This window comes from Microcaecilia unicolor, chromosome 4, assembly GCF_901765095.1.
Source record: "Microcaecilia unicolor chromosome 4, aMicUni1.1, whole genome shotgun sequence".
Taxonomy (NCBI): Eukaryota; Metazoa; Chordata; class Amphibia; order Gymnophiona; family Siphonopidae; genus Microcaecilia; species Microcaecilia unicolor.
In genome coordinates, this window is record NC_044034.1 from 151,948,987 (window position 1) to 151,972,081 (window position 23,095).

The window sequence follows — 23,095 nt, forward strand, 5'->3', positions numbered from 1 at the left end:
CTTACATTAGTCTGTAAGGTACACATGAAAGTGGGAGTCCCACTCATGCTTCTCCCCCTGTGAATGATCCTTCGCATTTAAGTGCCAAGACCTTTGCATGCTAAAGTTATAAAATAACACTGGGGGCCTTGTTTGCGAAGACGCGCTTTAGGCATGCTAGCATTTTTAGCGCATGCTAATGCTAGAGACACCCATAGGAATATATGGGTGTCTCTAGCATTAGTTCACACTAAAAATACTAGCCCACCTTAGTAAACAGGGCCCTGAGTGCGCACCTAGCACTTACAAGTGTATCTGTGACAGTTACATGCACATAAGTGTTAATATTCTATAACTCAAGCATGCAATTGGCACATAACTTTAGGCAGCCTGTCACAGAATGAGAAGATTAATGGGACACTTCTTGACTAGAAGGTTGGCTGTTTATTTAAAAAAAAAAAAAACACACCAAAGAAACATACCTCCTAAAGGTACAAAAGCAAAAACACAGGAGGAAAGGAGTGGACCACAGATGACCTTAGAGCCAAATGGGATTAAAAAGTCTTTATTGAGCACCACACCTATATGCTGACCCGAAACAGGGCCATGTTTCAAAGGGGATACTGCTTGATTCAGGGGTCACAGTAAACTCTATTGCAGCATGAGTGCAACTCCTGAGGTGATGCAGTTAAAAACAAAAAATAAAGGACAGTTTGGTGTCCAGAACACTGTGAGCTTTACAAGGATTATGGCTTGTGATTACCTTGGCATTCACAATGCTGCAATATCTTCTTCTGTATTTTTCATTTTTAACTGTACCACCTCAGGAGTAGCGCTTCTGGCTGTTTTATTTCCAGTACTGGCAGCACTTGATTACCAGCAAAGATCTGTGGCAGAGACTGATGCATTTGGTGTTGGGGCTGTACTCAGTGAAGTGAATAGCAGAAGGGAGGAGCCATGGGCGTAGACTGGGGGGGGCGAGGGGGGGCAATGCCCCCCCAAACGCAGGGCTGGCAACAGGCAGCTCTCCCTTCGCCCCGCCCTCTCCCCGTTCCTTCTCCTCCCCCCCCTGGCCCCCCCGTGAGCCGGCTCTCCTCCCTCCCTCCGTATCCGTCCCTCACCGACCTGATCTTCGAATCCTTTGCCTGCCCGCTAGGCGCTAGCGCTCTCTCCCCTGCTGGTTCGCGCTTTAAAAATGGCCGCCGAGACTTTCAGAGGCGGCCTCGCGAGAAGTCTCGGCAGCCATTTTGAAGCGTGAACCGGCAGTGGAGAGTCAGCGCTAGCGGGCCGGGCAGGCGAAAAATTCGAAGATCAAGATGGTGAGGGACGGATCCGGAGGGAGGGAGGAGAACTGGCTCGCTGCGGGGGAGGGGATAAGGAACGGGGAGAGGGCGGAATGAAGGGAGGGCAGGGGAGAGGAGGGTCACTGCTGGACTGGGTGGATGGAGGGCAGGAGAGAGAAAAGAAATGCTGGACATGGATGGAGGGGAGGAAAGAGTGAGGAAGGAGATGAGATGAGGGAAAAGGAAGAGAGGAGAAAAACTGCACATGGATGAAGAAAATAGGCAGAAGCTGAGGTCCAGAAATGAAGAAGAAAGGAGGAAAGAAATAAATGGAAAGGAAGCCCTGGAAACGGAGTTAAGAGGACAGATAGCAGCAGAATCAGATACTGCACCAGCATGATCAGAAAAACAGTAACCAGACAACAAAGGTAGAAAAAAAATCATTTTATTTTCATTATAGTGTTTGGAATATGTTCACTTTGAGAATCAGGTGCTCAACATTAAAAGTTTATATTTACTTATTTATACCCCCCCCAGGCTCTCTCCCCAGCTATAGCCAGCTCTGCAATTTGGGGGGGGGGGCGCAGAGGGGGACTGGGGGGGAGAGCCTGTTGTTAAACATTTACCAGCACACCACTGCCTGTCGCCAAACCCACTGCCTCTCTGATTCAGTGGCTATCCATTGGCAAACGAACACTGGTTATTCCCAAAAAAGCCAGCTCTTGCTCCCTTCCTTCCTCCATATTAGCATAATTTGCATATACATATATGCAAATGAATATGCTAATATGCCCCGCCCCTTCCTTTGCCCCCCCAAATGAAACAGTCAAACTACGCCTATGGGAGGAGCACTCCTCTGTGTATTTGAGTCGCAAGCTCCTTGACAAAGAGGTAGCCTATGTCACTATTGAAAAACAGTGTGTGGCCTTAGTGTGAGCCCTCAAGAAGTTACAATCATATCTGTATAGGCGAGACTTTACTGTCATCACAGATCACAATCTGTTGGTCTGGCTTTAGAGAGTCTCAGGAGAGAATAGGAAACTACTCTGGTGGAGTCTGTCCCTGCAAAAATATACAACTTCACCATACAGCACCGGAAAGGCAGTGAACATGGTAATGATGATGGCCTCTCCAGAAAGGAAGAGCCAGAACCACCCTGACACTGGACTATTGAGACTCGATCAGCGGTTTGTAGAGACCGCAGTACGGGGTCTCTCTCTTAAGGGGGGAGGTGTGAAGAAACAGTATGTTTTAAGCCTGTAAAATGTGTTGGATAGTTTCCTGCCTTAGTTAAGTCCTGAAGTATTTCTCCTATTTGGTCAGTAGGTGGTGCTTCTTTGCTGTAAGGCTGTTACAGAGAACTGAATGTTCTTTTCTTTAGTTTAACACAAGCAGGAAGCAAGTATCAGTATATTTTTGAAATCTTGTTGACGGGGCTTTGACTGGCCCAGGAGCTCCTTTCTTTTAGAGTGTACTGGTTTTGCCTCCAGTCTTAGTCAGGAAGAAAAGAGAACAGAATCTCTTTGCTAAGGCCCTGTGATCAGTTATATGTGATAATCTGTGAATAGCATATCTCCTGATCTTCCAAGGTACTTTTTAGGAAGTAAACAAATGTTTAGTTAGTGTTATAATTGATACATATTTCAGTTACCAGTTATTGTTTGCTGATTGCACATTTTTGTTCATTGTTCAATATATTTTTTAAGACAGTAAACAATTGTTTATTGCCTCTGCCTGTCTGGACTGATAACGAATCCTGGTGGTTTGTGCATTAGATCTGTGAGTGCTTTCTGAGAACTGTGAGACCACTGGAAGAGTGGCCCCAGTAACCTAGAAATTACTGGGGATAATTTGAGAGTGGGAAACTATCCCAGGGGTGGTTATGACCCAGTCGGTGGAAGGAGTGTGTGAGTGTACAGCATAAGTGGCAGGTGCAGGAGGACCTGAGAGCTGTGCTGGTTATAGACCCTCTAAGTGGCCAAGGGGTAATCCTAGGTGGGTGGCTAGATGTTTTGTGACAGGGGCCCTTTAACTAAAGTGCGCTAACAGATTTAGCATGCACTAATGAATTAATGTGCGTTAAGTGACATGCAGCCCATAGGTATACATTTGGTTGTGCTGCATTTAATGCTCTGTTAGTACACCTTAGTAAAAGACCTCTCTGTTTGGGGGAACCTAGTAAGGGTATTCTTCTAGATAATTTTATTTTTCCTCAAGGCAGAGAGCATGTACCATTGTGAAGAAATGCCTAGCCACCCGCCTGGGGTTACCCCGCGGCCACTTAGAGGGTCTATCCCCAACACAGCTCAGGGTTGCCTACACCTGCCGCTTGTGCTCTACACTAGCACTCTCCTCCCACCAACTGGGTCACAACCGCCTCTGGGTGAGTCTCCCGCTCTCAAATTAACCTCAGTGATTTCTAGGCTACTAGGGCCACACTCCCAGTGGTCTCACGGTTCCCAGAAGGCACTCACAGACACAACACAAAAGCCACCAGGATTCTTTATCAATCCAGGCAGGCAGAACGAACAAACTATTGTGTTTATTCTCAGAACTTGGAACAGTGGACAAAAATGTGCAATTGGCAAAACAATAACAGGTAACTGAAATATGGGCCAATTATAACACTAACGAAATGTCTATATGCTGTCTAAACAGTACCTGGGAAGATCAGGACATATAATTGTAAACAGATCCATAGCAAAGAGATCTGTTTCCTTCCATGCCAAGACTGAAGCAACAGCCAGCACTACTGGGCAATTTCAAACTCCAGGCCAGTCAGAGTAGGGTTACCATATGGCTCCAGAAAAAGGAGGACAGATTGAGCCAGTCTGGGTTTTAATTCCATTGCTTTCAACAAAAACAATCCAATGGTAAATATAAGAGGGCATTGACAATAATACAGTCTTTTGGTAAAAGCCACAATAAAGCATAGTCATGGTTCCCAATCATTTGCTCTCCAGATTGAATAGAAAGACTCCTGAGGCAGGTCTTTGGCCGAAACACAGTGCTGTGTGGCGTCTCCTATCAATAAACAACTTTTTATTTTGAGAATTTGGAGTTGGCTCGATTTGTCCCCGGAGTGCCCGGTCAATTTCCCTAAGTTTTCTTTCTCCATTGGAAAAAAAACTTCCAAGTTGTTTTTGCTACAGCACCCTTCTAGTCAATTGTTTGTGAATTTTGCTTAAACGTACATAAATAATCATTCTTTAAAAAGATTAAGATAATTAGATGGCACTATCAGGCTTATTTTCGAAAGAGAAGGGCACCCATCTTTCAACACAAATCGGGAGATGGGCGTCCTTCTCGCAGGGTAGCCCAAATCGGCATAATCGAAAGCCAATTTTGGGTATCCCCAACTGCTTCCCGTTGCGGGGATGACCAAAGTTCATGGGGGCGTGTCGGAGGCGTAGTGAAGGCGGGACTGGGGCGTGCCTAACAGCGTACTTGAGCGATAATGGAAAAAAGAAGGGCGTCTCTGATGAGCACTTGGGCGACTTTATTTGGTCCATTTTTTCTTAGGGCCAAGCCTCAAAAAGGTGCCCAAACTGACCAGATGACCAACGGAGAGAATCGGGGATGACCTCCCTTGACTCCCACAGTGGTCACTAACCCCCTCCCACCCCGAAAAAAAACAACTTTAAAAACTTTTTTTTGACAGCCTGAAATGTCATACTCCGGTCCATCGCAGCAGTATGCAGGTCTCTGGGGGAGGTATGTGTGTCTCAGCGGAGGCATAGCGAAGGCGTGGACGTCCTTCTTTCAAACATTTTGGACGTCCTGAACTGCCCCACCCCCACAGGGACGGCCAAATTTCAAGGAAGTACAGTGGAGGAGTGGCCTAGTGGTTAGAGCACTGGTTTTGCAATCCAGAGGTGGCCAGTTCAAATCCCACTTCTGCTACTTGTGATCCAAAATCCAAATAAATAAAGGGGGTGTCGGAGGCATAGCAAAGGCATGGACATCCTTCTCACAGAAACATCCACATTTTGGACGTCCTCAACTGCCGTCGTAGGGACGGAGGCATAGCGAAGGACGTCCTTCACCCATACTCTAAAAAAAAAAAAAAAAAAAAAGATGTCCCTGACAAGTACTTGGACTTGTATTTTTCTAAGGTTGTAGATGGCAATTTATTTAAGGTTGTAGACTGCTATTATACACGCAGCTTGTCTGCATGTATGAAGCCGCCTTTGGCATGCGCAGAGCAGCCACGCATAATGCTTGGCTGCTCTGCAATGGCTTCCCCTCCATAGGAAGGAAATCTTGTGCAAATGAGCTAACAGTGAGCAGCTCATTTGCATGCGATTTCCTTCAATGCATGCCCGTTTCTTTCCGAATTGCTAAGGGATCGGTAAGGGAAGGGCTATTTCCGTTCAGTTAGTGCATCAGTTAGTTCACTGCAGTGCCCCTAGGGTGCCCGGTTGGTGTCCTGGCATGTCAGGGGGACCAGTGCACTATGAATGCTGGCTCCTCGCATGACCAAATGACTTGGATTTGGTCGTTTTTGAGATGGGCATCCTCGGTTTCCATTATCACCGAAAACCGGGGACGATCTCATCTCAACATTTATGTCAACCATCTCTAAGGTTGACTTAAATGTTGAGATTTGGACGTCCCCGACCATATTATTGAAACGAAAGATGGACGCCCATCTTGTTTTGATAATACGGGTTTCCCTGCCCCTTCACAGGGACGTCCTGCAAGGACGCCCTCAGGAAAACTTGGGCGCCCCGTTCGATTATGCCCCTCCATGTCTCTTTAAAACACTGCACTGAAATATGTTATATTGAAAGTGTTTGAGGCGCTGGGATTTTCTTGTTTTCATACACCTACATTTAGGGGCTATTCTAAATTTATGTGTGCAAATTTTGGGATGCTCACAGAATGCTCCAAGAACACCCTTAACTATGCCCTCCCATACAGTTATGCGCGATAGAAGTTAGGCACATATCTGATGTGCACCTAACTCTTAATTAGGCCCAATTAGTACTGATAATTGGTTACCACCCAATTATCAGCACTGATTGGCTCGTTATTCAGTTAAGTTACACATGCGTAACTCTAAAAGCCATATATAGAATTTGGAGGTATGTGCATAACTTTTTTTTTCTACACTCTGTTCCCAAAACATTTTAGGCTCCTTAGTTTAGAAACCTAGTAAAACCTGCACCTGTATTCAGTCCTATAAACTGATAAAGGGAAAGATAATGGGACTTAACATACCACCTTTCTGTGTTTTTTCAACTACATTCAGTTTATATATTATATACAAGGAGCTGCAGTGGGAATCAAACTACACCCTTTGAAAATCAGTGTAATACTGCAGAGACAATATGCAAACTTATATTTACCTTGACAATCAGAAAAGAAAAAAAACCCCTGTATTTCACATACCCCTTTTTCTTTTGTAGTTCATGTTTTCTCAAATTTATGTAAGAGATGAACCATATTATAAATCAACAGTGGTGGCACAGGTGTCTTTTCGAGGCTTATTCTTGATGAAAATTAAAGCTTGTTTTCATCCTACACTAAATTACTTATTCTGTTCTTGCCACCTTTTTTTTAAAAATAAAATATAAAAATGTATTCTCAAGCGGTTGACAAGAAAGTACTTTCTTCTGGCCAGCTGAGGAGTTTGAAGCAGTTCCTAAGCAACACAGCCTGCAGAAATGCACCGTCATTCTCCTATTGGATTAACCCTTGAACATTGATCTCAGTGTACAATGTATGCATCAGAAAATTTAAAGAGCTCTGAGAAAGACACAGATAAGTGTTACTAGACTAAAGTAAAAGTGAAACAATAGCATCTCAGGAAAAGCACCGATTTTAGTTGAGAAAACCTTCTAGAGTGCTGTATGAATTTGGATTGATCATACTGGCCTATTGTTGCCTAATGGATCGAAGGACAGTGGGTAACAGTACACTGCTGATTGACAACTTCATGCAGCATAAGCTAAAACTGTAAGACCCAGTGTCCTGTTGGCTAACAGAAAGGTTTGTTTAAGGGACACCATGCTCACTGATGGATTTATGGAATTTCACTGCTAGCACTGCAACTCCAGAGTATATTCATGATGTATAAAAGCATTCTAGCTCCAGCAGATACAAGACAAGTATTTTTGTTCCATCGAATGCTGGTGAAGTTGCACTCTTGAATACTTTGAAACAGCAATATGCATTGTACAACTGTGGTGAAATGATTTTCATGCAAAATTCCTCAAACAAAACTCATCACTGGAAGTATGTGCAGCATCTCAACCAATATATTAATTCCAGTGCTGTTAAATGTGTATATTTTACATACCGTTTTCACAGTAGTTCTATTATTAGGTTTCAATTTTTGATACTGATTCACTGTAATTCTATTATTAGGTTTCAATTTACTGCATTGAAGTTTACCTCATTGATTGTATTTATGTTTATATTTGGTCATTTTACTATTGTTATGCTGTTAATAAAATTGTAAGTTTTATGTTAAACTGTACCTGAGGCACACTGCCTTGGGTGAATCTCTCCACAAAGGCGGTTAATAAATCCCAATAAATACATAAATAAATAGACTGAGGTGCTGATATGAACATATTTTATTAAGTATTTGACTCATTGATTGGAATTTATTACCTGATTTTATGAAAAGATTTACTATATACAGCATAAAAACAGAAAAATACTAGAATCTCTATAAGTATCTATGGTCTGCTCTCTGAACAGTTTCAGCATTTTACTGTTTGTTCTCCCAGTGACTGGAAATTTCTTCAAGAGCTTTGCAAATTTTCCAATATACTTAAAATAGTTTTTTTTCAATACTCTGCACAATTACTAATTAGTTTTACTAAATTATCTGTGCAATACACTGCATTTATAAGGTGATTACGAGGGAAATTTTATAACTGCACAGATACATAAACAGTATACACATACTTTTTCCTGTGTGAGTATTGATGTATTTTAATAGTGAAAGCATGAATATACTTTGCTTTGAAAATCTGTGGACTCCAACTTGCATGAGGGATTACTGTCAATGGAAATAAAGTAAATGGTGGTACACAGCCACTTTTGAGAACTGCAAAGTTAAGTTAAGCGATGTGGTCGCTGTGTTAGACCACTTTTAAAGGCAGTAAACAGAAATAAAACAAAACATAGAAAATAAAATAAAATTATAGTCCAATAAAAGGTATCATCTTATTTTCTATTCTATGTTTTATTTTATTTCTGTTTGTCACTTTTAAGGTTAAGTTATAATGATCTGACTTTGTTCCATCAGATTTCCAACTTTCCCTTCATGAGAAAGTTGATTGAGAAGGTAGAGTTTAGCAGGCTGTTCAAATTTTTTTTTTTTAAGAAAGTGGAGTTTTAAATACATTTCAGTCGGGTTTCCATAAAGGGATGGAACATGTTTGCCATCACTAGTCAATTATGTCTGTAAGCAGCTGATTGGGGGCTTGACTCCTTTTAAGTGTTTCTGAACCACTCCTTCTTGCTGTGAAAGCTGGAAGGGGGTTGCAGTTGGAGGGGTGGCCTTGGCTTGAGATCTTATTTGCCTGGAATGGGGGGGGGGGGGTGCAGTCTAATGAGATTCCTTTATCCCATGGATTACTGTAGAACTCTGGTGTTATCAGCTCTTTCATTTAATGCATATTTGAGTCCTCTATGTATTATCAATAGCTTCGAGCTAACCTGCCATGACTTTGAAGATGATATTCAGTTGGCAGTGTCCATGGGGGCTCATTGACTTTCTGCGCTTGGTATTTTGAACATCTGTTTGAAACTGGCTGATTGATTTGTGGTCCACCACTTACAACTGAATCGGAAAAACTGTTAAGTGTTATGGATTAGTAGGATATAAAAGGAGTTGGGTATTTTCCTAAATGTCACTGAAGATAACAGTTTTCAGATGTTGTGAAGTCCTTTCAGAACTAAGCCTTTTGTGTGTGGGGGAGGGGGGTTTGCTTGGTTTTGGTTTTTTACAATGGGATAATGTTCTTTTGCTTATTCATGCTTTCATTGTTTTCAAAACTGATTATTATTGCAATAGTTTGTCCATAACATTGCTGAATGGATGGTCTTGAGAGAAACGAGTTTATGACCACATGACCCCATGAGCTATACTAGTCACTCACTTATTACAGGATCTGGTTTAAACTGCTTTGCACAGTTTCTAAAACTCTAATGGGTACTGGCTGTGATTATTTGAGAGAGATTCAAGGGAGGTTCTGCATCCTCTTAACAGGCTCTTTTGCACCTACCTAGTAGGTTACACTTTCAGTTTAATAGCCAGTCTGTTGGTCTAGAGTTGAAGAATTTGCTTCCATTGGCTTTATAGCCACAAAGGGCAGGACCAGAGAGCTGAGAGAGAGAAGGCTGAGTGAAGATCGCCGAGCAACATGCACGCTGAAGCGCTGCTGCTACTGCGAGTCACACCGACGAGGTGAGGAGTTTTAAAATTCCGACGGAGGGAGAGAGGGGGGTGTGCCTGTAACGGAAGGAGGGAGGGAGGGAGGGTGCATGTAACGGAGGGAGGAAGGGGGGGTGCCTGTAACGGAGGGGGGGTGCCTGGAACAGGGAGGGGGGCCTGTAACTATATTTTGGACTATAAGATGCACTTTTTTTTCCTCCAAATTTGGGAGGAAAACCTAGGTGTGTCTTATGCTCCGGTGCGTCTTATAGTCCTAAAAATACGGTAACTTGCATACTATGTATTTTATAAAGTATAATATCAACTTAGGGCAAGCAAACTTTCTCTGCTATACTGATAACCATAAAGTAGTAGAGGAAAAGACTTCAGAAACTCGGTACCAGCTGGCCCTGATTTTTACGGGACTGCTGACCACACTGCTCTGCGTGGCTGAATTTTAAGCTCACGCTGGTGAGAATCCTCATTAGTCTAAAAACCTCTAAAGCACTAGCAGTAATTATTTTTGCATTTTTTTCAATTTTTCTTATACATGCTGTGCTACAAGAGTACTATAAAAGTACTTAGCTGTGGTTGTGCTGAAGTAATAACGAATGTCCGCGCCCAACAGCGAGCTCCTGTTTCGCTCTACGCTTCTTAAGGAGCTGGACCTTACATCTTTTCACAGCACCTACAAAAATGAAGACATTATCTTACAACCGGATATCTCCCCAGAGAAGAGAGCAATCAACTGAAACTGCTACATGAAGCCAGTAGCTACCTTCCAAAAACCACCAGCTGTCTCAATCATGATTGCTGGTATATAACAGGGACTATTTAAACTACTTCCTGCTGATTTTCCACCAATCCTGGCGGCGGATCATTTAAAGGGCTAGGTGAATCTCTGAGTACTATTTAAAGGAACACCTTCCATTCTATTTTATTGTTAAGGCCTTATGACATTAAAGATTGTAATCGATATATCCAGCGCTGTTCTCTCTGTGTTAAATGACGATCTTGATCCCCGCCTCGAATATGGGCGGGGATATGATCACAACACACCTAAAATCTTCAAATTTATGTGAATATTCTATGCTATGTTGAACCAACTCAGCTGTACTTCAAATTATGTTTGTGGTCACTTAATCTGTTTTTCAACATTCGAGTCGTTTTACCATATCATGATGTATACTACATGATTCGATTCACAATCAGTGGCATGTCGTAGATTATATTTTCTACCATCTAAAGGATTTTGAAAAATACTTGTCTGTAACATCATCGGGCAGAATATACATTTAGTACAGGACCAATGGCCCAATTCTACATCTCTCTCAGGAATGTTTGATCTTTCTTGAAACATCTCTTTCAGATTTGGACCCCTAGCGTAAGCTATTCTAAGCTCTTGTTTACTAAACACCGGGTGATGTTGTATGATCTTCCAATGCTTCCTTAAAATCCGTACTGCATTCGTAGTCCCCTGCATATATCTAACCACACAAATTTGCACACAAATATAATCTACAACATGCCACTGATTGTGAATCGAATCATGTAGTATACATCATGATATGTCCGTGTCGCAGAATATATGTAGATAAAACGACTCGAATGTTGAAAAACAGATTAAGTGACCATAAACATAATTTGAAGTACAGCTGCATAGAAGCCCCGTTGGTTCAACATAGCGTAGAATATTCACATAAATTTGAAGAGTTTAGGTGTGTTGTGATAGATCATATCCCCGCCCATATTCGAGGCGGGGATCGAGATCATCATTTAACACAGAGAGAACAGTGCTAGATATATCGATTACAATCTTTATATTTAAACAGTTTTTATTGAACAATAAAAGAACAAATACTGTAGATCCATGTTCATCATTTTACAACAATTCCCCCCTCATCCCTTCACTCTCCCCCCACCCTCCCCTTCCCCAACTCCCCCCCCCCCCTTCACGTTTCTAATAAACTCAACCAATAGGCAAGTCTGGTGAGAAAAGGAGCCGTTTGAGGGCCACCGGGTGAAGTGTCATCAAAAATATTTGCCATGTACATTTAAACTGTCGTTGCACAGCAAATGGGGCCTTTTGCAAATTACACCTCTCCAATTTTAACAAGTCTATCATATGTGTTTTCCACACAGTAAGGGCCCGCGTGTCTCTCTCCGATTACAATCTTTAATGCCACAAGGCCTTAACAATAAAATAGAATGGAAGGTGTTCCTTTAAATAGTACTCAGTATTCACCTAGCCCTTTAAATGATCCGCCGCCAGGATTGGTGGAAAATCAGCAGGAAGTAGTTTAAATAGTCCCTGTTATATACCAGCAGTCATGATTGAGACAGCTGGTGGTTTTTGGAAGGTAGCTACTGGCTTCATGTAGCAGTTTCAGTTGATTGCTCTCTTCTCTGGGGAGATATCCGGTTGTAAGATAATGTCTTCATTTTTGTAGGTGCTGTGAAAAGATGTAAGGTCCGGCTCCTTAAGAAGCGTAGAGCGAAACAGGAGCTCACTGTTGGGCGCGGACATTCGTTATTACTTCAGCACAACCACAGCTAAGTACTTTTATAGTACTCTTGTAGCACAGCATGTATAAGAAAAATTGAAAAAAAATGCAAAAATAATTACTGCTAGTGCTTTAGAGGTTTTTAGACTAATGAGGATTCTCACCAGTGTGAGCTTAAAATTCAGCCACGCAGAGCAGTGCGGTCAGTGGTCCCGTAAAAATCAGGGCCAGCTGATACCGAGTTTCTGAAGTCTTTTCCTCTACTACTTTATGGTTATCAGTATAGCAGAGAAAGTTTGCTTGCCCTAAGTTGATATTGTATTTTCAAATAGTATAAGGACAAGTACCAATTTTATAAAGTATGCATGTAAATGCTAATACTTCTGCAACTCCATCCTGCTCAGTCCAACTAAACTTCAAACATTTACATTGGTGGGCATGTCAAGAGGTCAACTTTCCATAAGCCTCTTTCTATATGTAAAATATTGTAGAGGAATGCTTCTGAAAAAGATCCCTACAGCAATGTCTCCAAATGGATATTTGCACATACCATGACAGTAATGAACCTCACTCCTAAAGCCATGGCATGTGGAATACAATCTCAGTCTCAAACTTACTGCTAATGCTCGTCCATAGTACTTGCATTGTGCCGAAAAGAGCATAAGATGTAACATGCATAGGCAATTTATCCAGGTGCACTTGGAAGTTCTTTTTGATCAAGTCTGTTGCATCCACAATGATGGGAAATATTTATGAATCTTTCGGTCACATTTTCTGGGTCTCAGACTGCACTTCTTGGTACTTGAGGATCTTCTCTTTCTCTATGTGATTCTCTAAGTAAATCGATTGGGCCTGACAGCTCTATAATCGAAGCCATTCTGGTGTTTTTCTCTTTTATTACTATATCTGGTTTTCAGGCATACAACTTTTTATCAGTTTGGATGGGGGTGTCCCCACTGATCATAGCCTTTTCGTTTTCTACAATTTGTCTTTGGGTCATGATCCCCATGCTTTTCTGGTACACGGATGTTGTAATGCTTACAGAGTTTCCAATGAATGAGACATGCCACCTTGGTGTGCCTTTCTGTATAAACATTTTCCACTATCAGTACCTTATGAAAGTAATTTCAAAATCCATTTCTATATGTTGAACAGCATTTTGCATGCAGAAATGGCCGTTTATAGAATTGCGAGGGTAATTTATAAGGGCATTTAAGTGTACATTCTCTTTATAAAGCAGCCATGTTATAGGTGGTTTGTTATAAAACTAAAAAGGATCCATAGGGAGCAATGTTTTACCACCCTCTCCTAGAGGCACACCTGTCCAGTCAGACTTTCAGGGCGACCATAATGAATACACACAAGCTAGATTTGCATATATCAAGGACTCAGTGTATGCAAATCTATGTCATATAGACCAGGCTGATTAAGTATGTCTCCAAACGCTGATACAGAGGAGAGTACAGTTTAAAGGGGCTGGGTAAAAATGGTCCTATATGATTAGAACCATCTCTATTCTGTGATATTAGTGCAATTAGAATCATACACCTGTAACTGCAATACACACACACACACGTATGCATTTAGAGTTCCAGATGAAAGTGTCCCTTGGTACAATTAAAGTTACTGAGCTGGAAAGAGATTCACCTGCTGGTTAAGAGGATATCTTTCCTTAAAATGGCAGGCTTCACCAAATATATTAAACATTAATTCAGAATGCCATAAGGAACATTGATCCTGTTTTATCTTCTAAACAAAGTCAGTTAAACTGGAGCTGGGAAATGAGCCATGAACTTGAGAGTGACACTGTTCCCCGGTGTCCATAATACATGAGAGTCATATTTGAGTATATAGAGAAATAATTAAATCATTTGGGCTCTCAGCACCATTCTGAAATGTCTACGTGCAATTGCTAAATTAGCTATGAACTCAGGCATTTGTTCAGCGTGTCAAAGCGAGATGCAACATTGCTACTTTGTTTAATGTGATGTGGGGCTATTTCACACTCTTTAGAGAGCCCATATGAAATCATGCAAGGCAGAAAGGGGCAATTTTGAAGACAATTTTGTGTTGTCAATCAGGTTTTTTGTTTTGGTTCCAAGACCAATTTCAGACTATGAAGGCATAAATTAATACACAACTGTATACTCTACAGCTCGTTTCCCTTCACATCTAGGGGCCTATGTACTAAGCTACATTAGCAGTTGATCACATGCTAACAGTTAATACAGCACCTTAGCAGTTATCACATGCCAACAGTTAATGCAGCTCCTTAGCAGTTATCACATGCTACCAGCTAATACAGCTCCTTAGCAGTTATCACATGCTAACAGTTAATACAGCTCCTTAGAAGTTATCACATGCTAATTTCCATATTAACCATAGAATGTATTAGGCGCAGTCCCTGCCCATTCACTACCCTCTGACACTTAACACAGATGTAGTTGCCATGCAATAACTGCAAGTGTAGCAGATAGCACAGCCAAATTAATGTCACTTTAAGGTAAAGCTATCTGCATCAAGTTCTCTGCCATAGAGTTAGGGGTAATTTTATAACTTGGTGTCTCATTTTAGGTACCACAATGGGGTACACTTTGTGCTAGTTTTATAACAGCACCTAGGGGCATCTAAGCCATTATAGAATACTAGTGCAATGTCACTTTGCCACACCAACATTTATTTATTTATTGCATTTGTATCCCACATTTTTCCACCTTTTTGCAGGCTCAGTGTGGCTTACAATACATCATCAATTGTGGAAATTTGTAGGAAAGTATATATTTAGTATTGCAAAAGAATCTTGGGTAGCGTGATAATAATAAAACATGATCATATTATAACACATAATAGAGTAGGATAGTTCTGGTGACATGTGGAAGAGTTCACATGTGTTGATCATTGTGGTATGTTTTGTCAAAGAATATGAGACTGCAAAACCTAAGAGTGCTCCAATTTTGCTCCTTAACTAGCTTACTTTGGACATCCAGATTTGTAAATTCTGCCACTTGCATGTGTAGATTGCAAAATCATCACAAGTTTATAATACATGCTTCTTTGTAAAATGGTCGTTTCCACTGCATATGCTAGCACAAATGGGTTCTCCCCCCCCCCCCCCCCCCCCCCCCCCCCCGATGTCTTAGATATTTTACTAAAGTTTATACAATCAGAAGCCTTTTATAAAATACACTTCAGATTGTGGAGGTCTCAACTTGGACTTCCGTTTTTCTACCCAGGTGAGCTATGAAAAATGGGGCTTTAAATCTGGCTACTATGTGCTTCTATAGTATACCTAACTCTGACTGGCCCACAGTGGAGACGCTGGGCCCAGAAATCCATCTTAGACCTTCTGCATGGAAATCGAGCCATCAGGTTAACCCCCAGGGCCAGATTAAGGCATAGGCAAACTAGGCCTTTTCCCATAGCCTAAACGTTTGGGTGGGGGGGGGGGGGAGAGGCCTAGTCAGATATGCTCAGGACTCAGGAGGCTGGGATTGCCTACCATCTGGATTTTTTAAGGACTCTAGAAGATTTGTAAATTAACGGTCTTGAAGCCAGAAGAATGGCTAAAGTATCTGAACATTTTTTTTTTCAGCTTAGCTCTCTACAGCTCTCTAATCCTTCCCCTTCCAGGGTAGGATGGTAGGATCCAGACAATAGGAAAGCAGTTCCAGTCAAAAGGAGGGGCTTAACTGCAAGGTTCCAGGGAGAGACTGAGATCTGTACTGGGTTTCAGAGAGAGCTGGTGAAACCAGTGAGTGTCCTGCAAGGGATGGGAGGTTGTTTGAGAAGGGAAGGGGTAGAAATATAAGAGGAGTGTGGGAAAGTGTAAGGTGTTTGCTGCTACAGATTAAGAAAAAGTGCTGGCAGCAAATGAAAGATTTAACAAGATGGTGGGCAGCTGTTTGGGGGGGGGGTGACAAACTGATTGAGCACATGAACAGCAAAAAGCTGCACAACATTAGAAGTGTGTGTGTGTGTGTGTGTGTGTCTGTCTGAAAAGTGTGCAGATATGTGCCTGAAGAGTGAGAACGCATGCATCTGTGTGTGTGTGTGTGTGAGACTGAAAAGCCATAGTGTGCATATGTGTATGTATAAGTACATGCATCTGAAAAGCAAGAATGCATGCATGTTTGTAAGTATGTGTCTCTCTAGTTGGGACAGTCTCATAAATAGAACTTCCCTTTGAAAATTTGGGTTTCAGTATACATAGTATGTGAACGGAAACTTTCAGCCCAGGGAAGTTAGCTGTTCAAATTCCTTTGAAAACTGTCCTACCACCTTCACTCTGTCTATATCCTTTAAGAAGCATCAAAGAAAGCTAAATATTTTCTTCTTACGCTTTTTCCATTTGTAAAGTTCTTTCACATATATCACTATAAACATATAATTCAGACACACCATCCATACATCTCACTCTTTGGGCAAGTCCACCCTTGGCATCCCTGGTAAATATTACAGGCAACAGAGTGAAAATGATTTGCCCAACTTCCCTGGTTCTCAGTTCATTGCTCCAGAGTTACCAAGTTGCCCAATTCAGGAGGGAGGCTTTTTGGTCAGTCCTTGATTTTATTGGGATAGATGGTATATCAAATTAATGAATTAACTGTAGACTTACATCCTGATTCAGTTTGCTATTTCTAGTCCCTGAGTATGGGAACTATAATGCATGAGGACAGGGTTGTCAGAAATCCAGGACTGGCTTTAAAATTTTCCTCCAGGGACTGGACAACTTGGCAGCTCTTCAGCTCTAACCATTAAGCTACTCTTGTCAGGGCATTTGTTTGCGTAGACCCCATGTTCACTCACAAACCATTAGTGCTGCCTTGCTCACAGCTAAGCACCACACTTTCCCCCTGAAATGTTGGGGGAAAACCCATGAGTGAAGGAAGATCTGGGGTCAGGTAAAGTGAACCGACTCGGGTGGGGGGGAGGGGATAAAAAAAAGAAGTAAATTGGGTTCCATGATAGGGGTATCCACAAATGTATGCTTTTTCTCTTGGGCCCAATGTGTGCTAATCCGGCCCTGGTTGACTCTGCAAACCTTTTTAAATGAATAGGGACACTGTTAGCAAAACCGACTACGAGTTTCTACTGACAGATGGATTTCTCTGACATCTGTTACAGAAAAAGGGCTTACTTTACAAACAGATCTAAATAATCCCACAGATAATAATAATAATTATTATTAATACTATGACTATTAGTTTTACAAACTACAGCCAGGCAGAAATGGCTTATGGTTTATTAGGCCCGATGTACCACCTTACACTAAAATTATACAATGAAGTGGTTAACAAAACAAATTATTATAGGAACTAGAATGCCAGTAATCAAATAGGATAGGTTGGGTAAAGGATATATAGAAGACAGGAATGCATGTCTAGTTCGTCTGAATCAAATATGTAATAAATACCTACATATTATATGATTACATACCTGGAATATCTCAAGCAGGGGGAATAACATTTAAATTCCTAATTTATGTTCTTATGTTCTTCTCAGTCATTTAGCATTTATCGTTGGAACTCTTCACTGATAAAAAGATCTGGCTGCTTCTGTAGTTCTCTGGTCTACCAATAACTGTTATATTTACAGTGGGGGAAATAAGTATTTGATCCCTTGCTGATTTTGTAAGTTTGCCCACTGACAAAGACATGAGCAGCCCATAATTGAAGGGTAGGTTATTGGTAACAGTGAGAGATAGCACATCACAAATTAAATCCGGAAAATCACATTGTGGAAAGTATATGAATTTATTTGCATTCTGCAGAGGGAAATAAGTATTTAATCCCTCTGGCAAACAAGACCTAATACTTGGTGGCAAAACCCTTGTTGGCAAGCACAGCGGTCAGACGTCTTCTGTAGTTGATGATGAGGTTTGCACACATGTCAGGAGGAATTTTGGTCCACTCCTCTTTGCAGATCATCTCTAAATCATTAAGAGTTCTGGGCTGTCGCTTGGCAACTCGCAGCTTCAGCTCCCTCCATAAGTTTTCAATGGGATTAAGGTCTGGTGACTGGCTAGGCCACTCCATGACCCTAATGTGCTTCTTCCTGAGCCACTCCTTTGTTGCCTTGGCTGTATGTTTTGGGTCATTGTCGTGCTGGAAGACCCAGCCACGACCCATTTTTAAGGCCCTGGCGGAGGGAAGGAGGTTGTCACTCAGAATTGTACGGTACATGGCCCCATCCATTCTCCCATTGATGCGGTGAAGTAGTCCTGTGCCCTTAGCAGAGAAACACCCCCAAAACATAACATTTCCACCTCCATGCTTGACAGTGGGGACGGTGTTCTTTGGGTCATAGGCAGCATTTCTCTTCCTCCAAACACGGCGAGTTGAGTTCATGCCAAAGAGCTCAATTTTTGTCTCATCTGACCACAGCACCTTCTCCCAATCACTCTCGGCATCATCCAGGTGTTCACTGGCAAACTTCAGACGGGCCGTCACATGTGCCTTCCGGAGCAGGGGGACCTTGCGGGCACTGCAGGATTGCAATCCGTTATGTCGTAATGTGTTACCAATGGTTTTCGTGGTGACAGTGGTCCCAGCTGCCTTGAGATCATTGACAAGTTCCCCCCTTGTAGTTGTAGGCTGATTTCTAACCTTCCTCATGATCAAGGATACCCCACGAGGTGAGATTTTGCGTGGAGCCCCAGATCTTTGTCGATTGACAGTCATTTTGTACTTCTTCCATTTTCTTACTATGGCACCAACAGTTGTCTCCTTCTCGCCCAGCGTCTTACTGATGGTTTTGTAGCCCATTCCAGCCTTGTGCAGGTGTATGATCTTGTCCCTGACATCCTTAGACAGCTCCTTGCTCTTGGCCATTTTGTAGAGGTTAGAGTCTGACTGATTCACTGAGTCTGTGGACAGGTGTCTTTCATACAGGTGACCATTGCCGACAGCTGTCTGTCATGCAGGTAACGAGTTGATTTGGAGCATCTACCTGGTCTGTAGGGGCCAGATCTCTTACTGGTTGGTGGGGGATCAAATACTTATTTCCCTCTGCAGAATGCAAATAAATTCATATACTTTCCACAATGTGATTTTCCGGATTTAATTTGTGATGTGCTATCTCTCACTGTTACCAATAACCTACCCTTCAATTATGGGCTGCTCATGTCTTTGTCAGTGGGCAAACTTACAAAATCAGCAAGGGATCAAATACTTATTTCCCCCACTGTATATTTCAAATATGACAACTTTGGAACTTGGCTGGGGTCAATGACTTGAGAATAATTAGACCCTAAGGAGGGTTAATATCCTATGGAAACACCAATCAGTCAGGCCCCAGAGAGATGAATACAGTTTTGTAAAACATCGCCTTGTCTGATTAACAGGTCATTTCACATTCAGTCCCATCCATTTGCTCATTTCACATTCAGTCCCATCCGTTTGCTCTGGTTGGTTTAATTCTATTCTCCAACACAGTACAGATTACCACACACCAAGAATAACCAGCAAAGCAATTTCCTTCAAAATCTGTGACAGAATATGACAAAGGAGAAACACCCTTTAAAAAAAAATCATGGGCATACAACTCTTTGTTCGCAGAGAGCTTTATTGCAATATTCAGTTTCCTCCAAACTACAGTGTCCTTTTCTTCCACTCACTTCCACTACTGTGGCTTTGTCATATTTATTTATATTTTTTGGCATCACCACATATCCCCACAGTGCAAACTGTGAAAAACTATGTTATTTTCAGCCACTTGGGAAGAAACATTCACAGATGTTAGAGGAGCTAAAGAAATTGCTTATAGGCCATTTAAAGTTTTGATTTACATCTTTATTCAAGAATCATGACGAAGCTTGAAGCACCAATAAGCCAATCCATATGCTATACACAGCTGAAAGGCACATTTGTTAATTTTATTTATTTAGATTTTGCTCACACCTTTTTCAGTAGTAGCTCAAGGTGAGTTACATTCAGGTACACTGGATATTTCTCTGTCCCAGCAGGGCTCACAATCTAAGTTTGTACCTGAGACAATGGAGGGTTAAGTGACTTGCCCAAGATCACAAGGAGCAGCAGTGGGATTTGAACCGGCCACCTCTGGATTGCAAGACTGGTACTCTAACCACTAGGCCACTCCTCCACTCCTTCAGTAAAAATTATATTTTCACTGAAACAAAGATTATTTTTGAGAAGTACATGCAAGTCATTTTTGGAAGAGCACATTCTTCTTTCAAACTACCCACTCTAGGTACAGTGGCTGATGACAAGCTTGGATGTCTGAGTAATCGTGGAATAATGCACCCAATAGCAACAAATGAGTTACAGTAGAAAAAGGAAGGGATTGGATTAATGTGATTCAGTGGAGCTGAAAAATCAGTGTTGTAGTCACACTTTAGGTGAACCTTATAAAATAGGGTACATAGTATTTAATTAGGCAGCACAAGAATTCAAGTCATATTCTTAACTACTGCCTTAGTAAGCACTACAGAAAACGGTCAGGTAGGATTAAAAAAACAAAACAAAAAAGAAAAATCTAATGATGGGCAGTACGGCCTGACCCACAAAATGGAATAGCAATACTGGAATAAAAACAAAACAAAACAGCAGGAGTCTTTACATAACACGGATAGAAGCAATTCTTCCTATTATTAAAGAAATAAAATATGAAAGTCTTCCCATTCCCATTAATCTCTAAAACCATTTAATGCACGTGTTTACAAGATTATCTTACACTCTTAATGACTCTGAATGAGTCACTGGTGACAGATGATCAAACCCCTGCACTGTTCCAAACCTACCGCCAACGGTTCGTACCTCTTCGCCTATCCAGACGACGCTTGACTGCTTTACAACAAATTTCACACAAGATACCGGCGTTCAGCAGGCTGCTCTGAGTGCTGACGAAGGAGCGTCAGCCCACCAGGCAATAGAAACAACTCTTTCGCCGCCGGAGGTTAATCCTCCACCTTGTCCAGCTCATCAACGGGAGAGGGGGTCAGACCCGATTGCTTCGGAAGACGACGGATCTGTAAATGGCGGCTCCCCCCCAGCGAGAGCAGAGGAATCATTCTTGGAGCTTCAAGCTCCCCAGGTGGTGACGCTGGAATTGATCTGGAAAGCCATACAAGATCTTACAAAGACGGTAGCGAATTCGGCCCGGGAGACCACATCACTTGTGAGTAAAGTTAATGACTTAACTGAAACTGTGGAAAATTTAAAAACAGATACAACAACTAGAATTGATACGATTCAATCGGAAGTAGCGACACTGAAAACGATTAACACAGCTTTGATTAAAGATAAGTTGGCGATACTGAGGAAGATTGAACAAATGGAAAATTTTAACAAACGTCTTAATTTAAGAATATTGAACTTTCCTGTAATAAATGGCCTGAGCCCGATGGAATTATTTCGAAAGTATTTGATTGAAAATTAGATGAAAAACAACAAAGCAGTGGAATCAAATGTATTTATTGGAACAATACCCGACGTGGCCACGTTTCGCCCTCAGGCTGCGTCAGGGGTATAAACTATCAGTTCAGTTGGAAGTAGCAGATAAATGGAACTAGATTTTGGAACTACTAGTGTGTATGATATATTTACATACACTTTTGATAGTTTATACCCCTGACGCAGCCTGAGGGCGAAACGTGGCCACGTCGGGTATTGTTCCAGTAAATACATTTGATTCCACTGCTTTGTTGTTTTTCATCTACTGTTTTGTAAGCAGTTGTGTGCCTTTTTGTTTTTTTTTGTTTTGATTGAAAATTTACAATACTCCCCATCTCATATTCCTCCAGTAAATAAAATTTACTATATTCCTTCGTCTAAAAAGAAAGATGGGGCAGTGAAAGAAATCGGAGACCAGGCCGTTTGTGGAGGGAATGAACAAGAAATACAAGATCTTTCAATGTTTCTGGAACAATCTTTTTCAGTGGTTACCCAGCGTCAAACTTTGATCATATTGTTAGGTTTTGAACAAGATCTCAGTGCTATATTAAAACTGTATTTTAAAAATTCCAAGAAAATCTTTTGTGGATCCTGGGTTTGGATATACCCGGATATACCTCTGGTCCCCCCAACGATACCCCCACCAGGTTCAGGGAGAGCTGTGGTCCGGTGGGTCTCCAGCCCCCCTAGTCCCCAAGCAAGGGGTCCCTGGTGGGCCAGTCCCCCCTACCCCCTACCTTGAGTGTTGGAGGAGGGAGGGTAGCCTGCCTCCCTCCTTTTCCTGCGACACCGCAAAATGGCGGCACCCAGCCCTGCCCAGTGTATCCTGGGATGCGCTGGGCAGGGCTATACACCATATAAGGGAGTTATAAAGGGATCCCCCCCTGAACCTGGGGGGGGGGGAGATCATCGGGGGGGGACTTCCAGCCCCGTTGCTGGCAGGTTTGCTGTTGGGGGGAATGGGAGCCTGCCAGCATGCAAATGCATGCTGGACAGGGCTCACCATTCCTCCCCAATGATCCGCAAACCCTAACGCCAGCTCAGAGCTGGCGTAGGGTTTGCCGCAGCCAGCGACCCAATCTTTGGAGCGCTGGCCGCTGATCATTGGGGATGAATATGTTTAGCCCTGTTTAGCATGCACTTGCATGCTAGTTGCATTCAGAGCCCTCAAGCGCGTTGTTTCACGTGCTCGAGGGCTCTGATCATGTGGCGTTAGCTAATGCCGGCGCTAGTATGGTGCTAACAGCCTCTAGCGCTGGCGTTTGCTTCTGATCATCCCCCTGTGGAGGAATTGCACAAGTGGAGCACACTTCAAGTGTTTGGCCATTTCCAGGAGCACCACTGGCAGTGCCATCTAATGCTCATTTCAAGAGCTCCCATCTTTGAGGAAAGAAGCCTTAAGTGCAGAAATACTTAATCAATCCAGATCTCCCAATCTGCAGCAGTCTGAGACCAAACAGAACTAATACACATCACTACATAAAATTATTATTCATGTAATTTGTTATTTCTGAAGTGTTTATT

General features: G+C 42.1%; 1 protein-coding gene across 1 annotated transcript in view; it reads right to left on the reverse strand.

Moving 5' to 3' along the window:
- Positions 1 to 23,095, reverse strand: part of SHANK2 (SH3 and multiple ankyrin repeat domains 2) — an 846,275-nt gene that overhangs the window by 177,343 nt on the left and 645,837 nt on the right.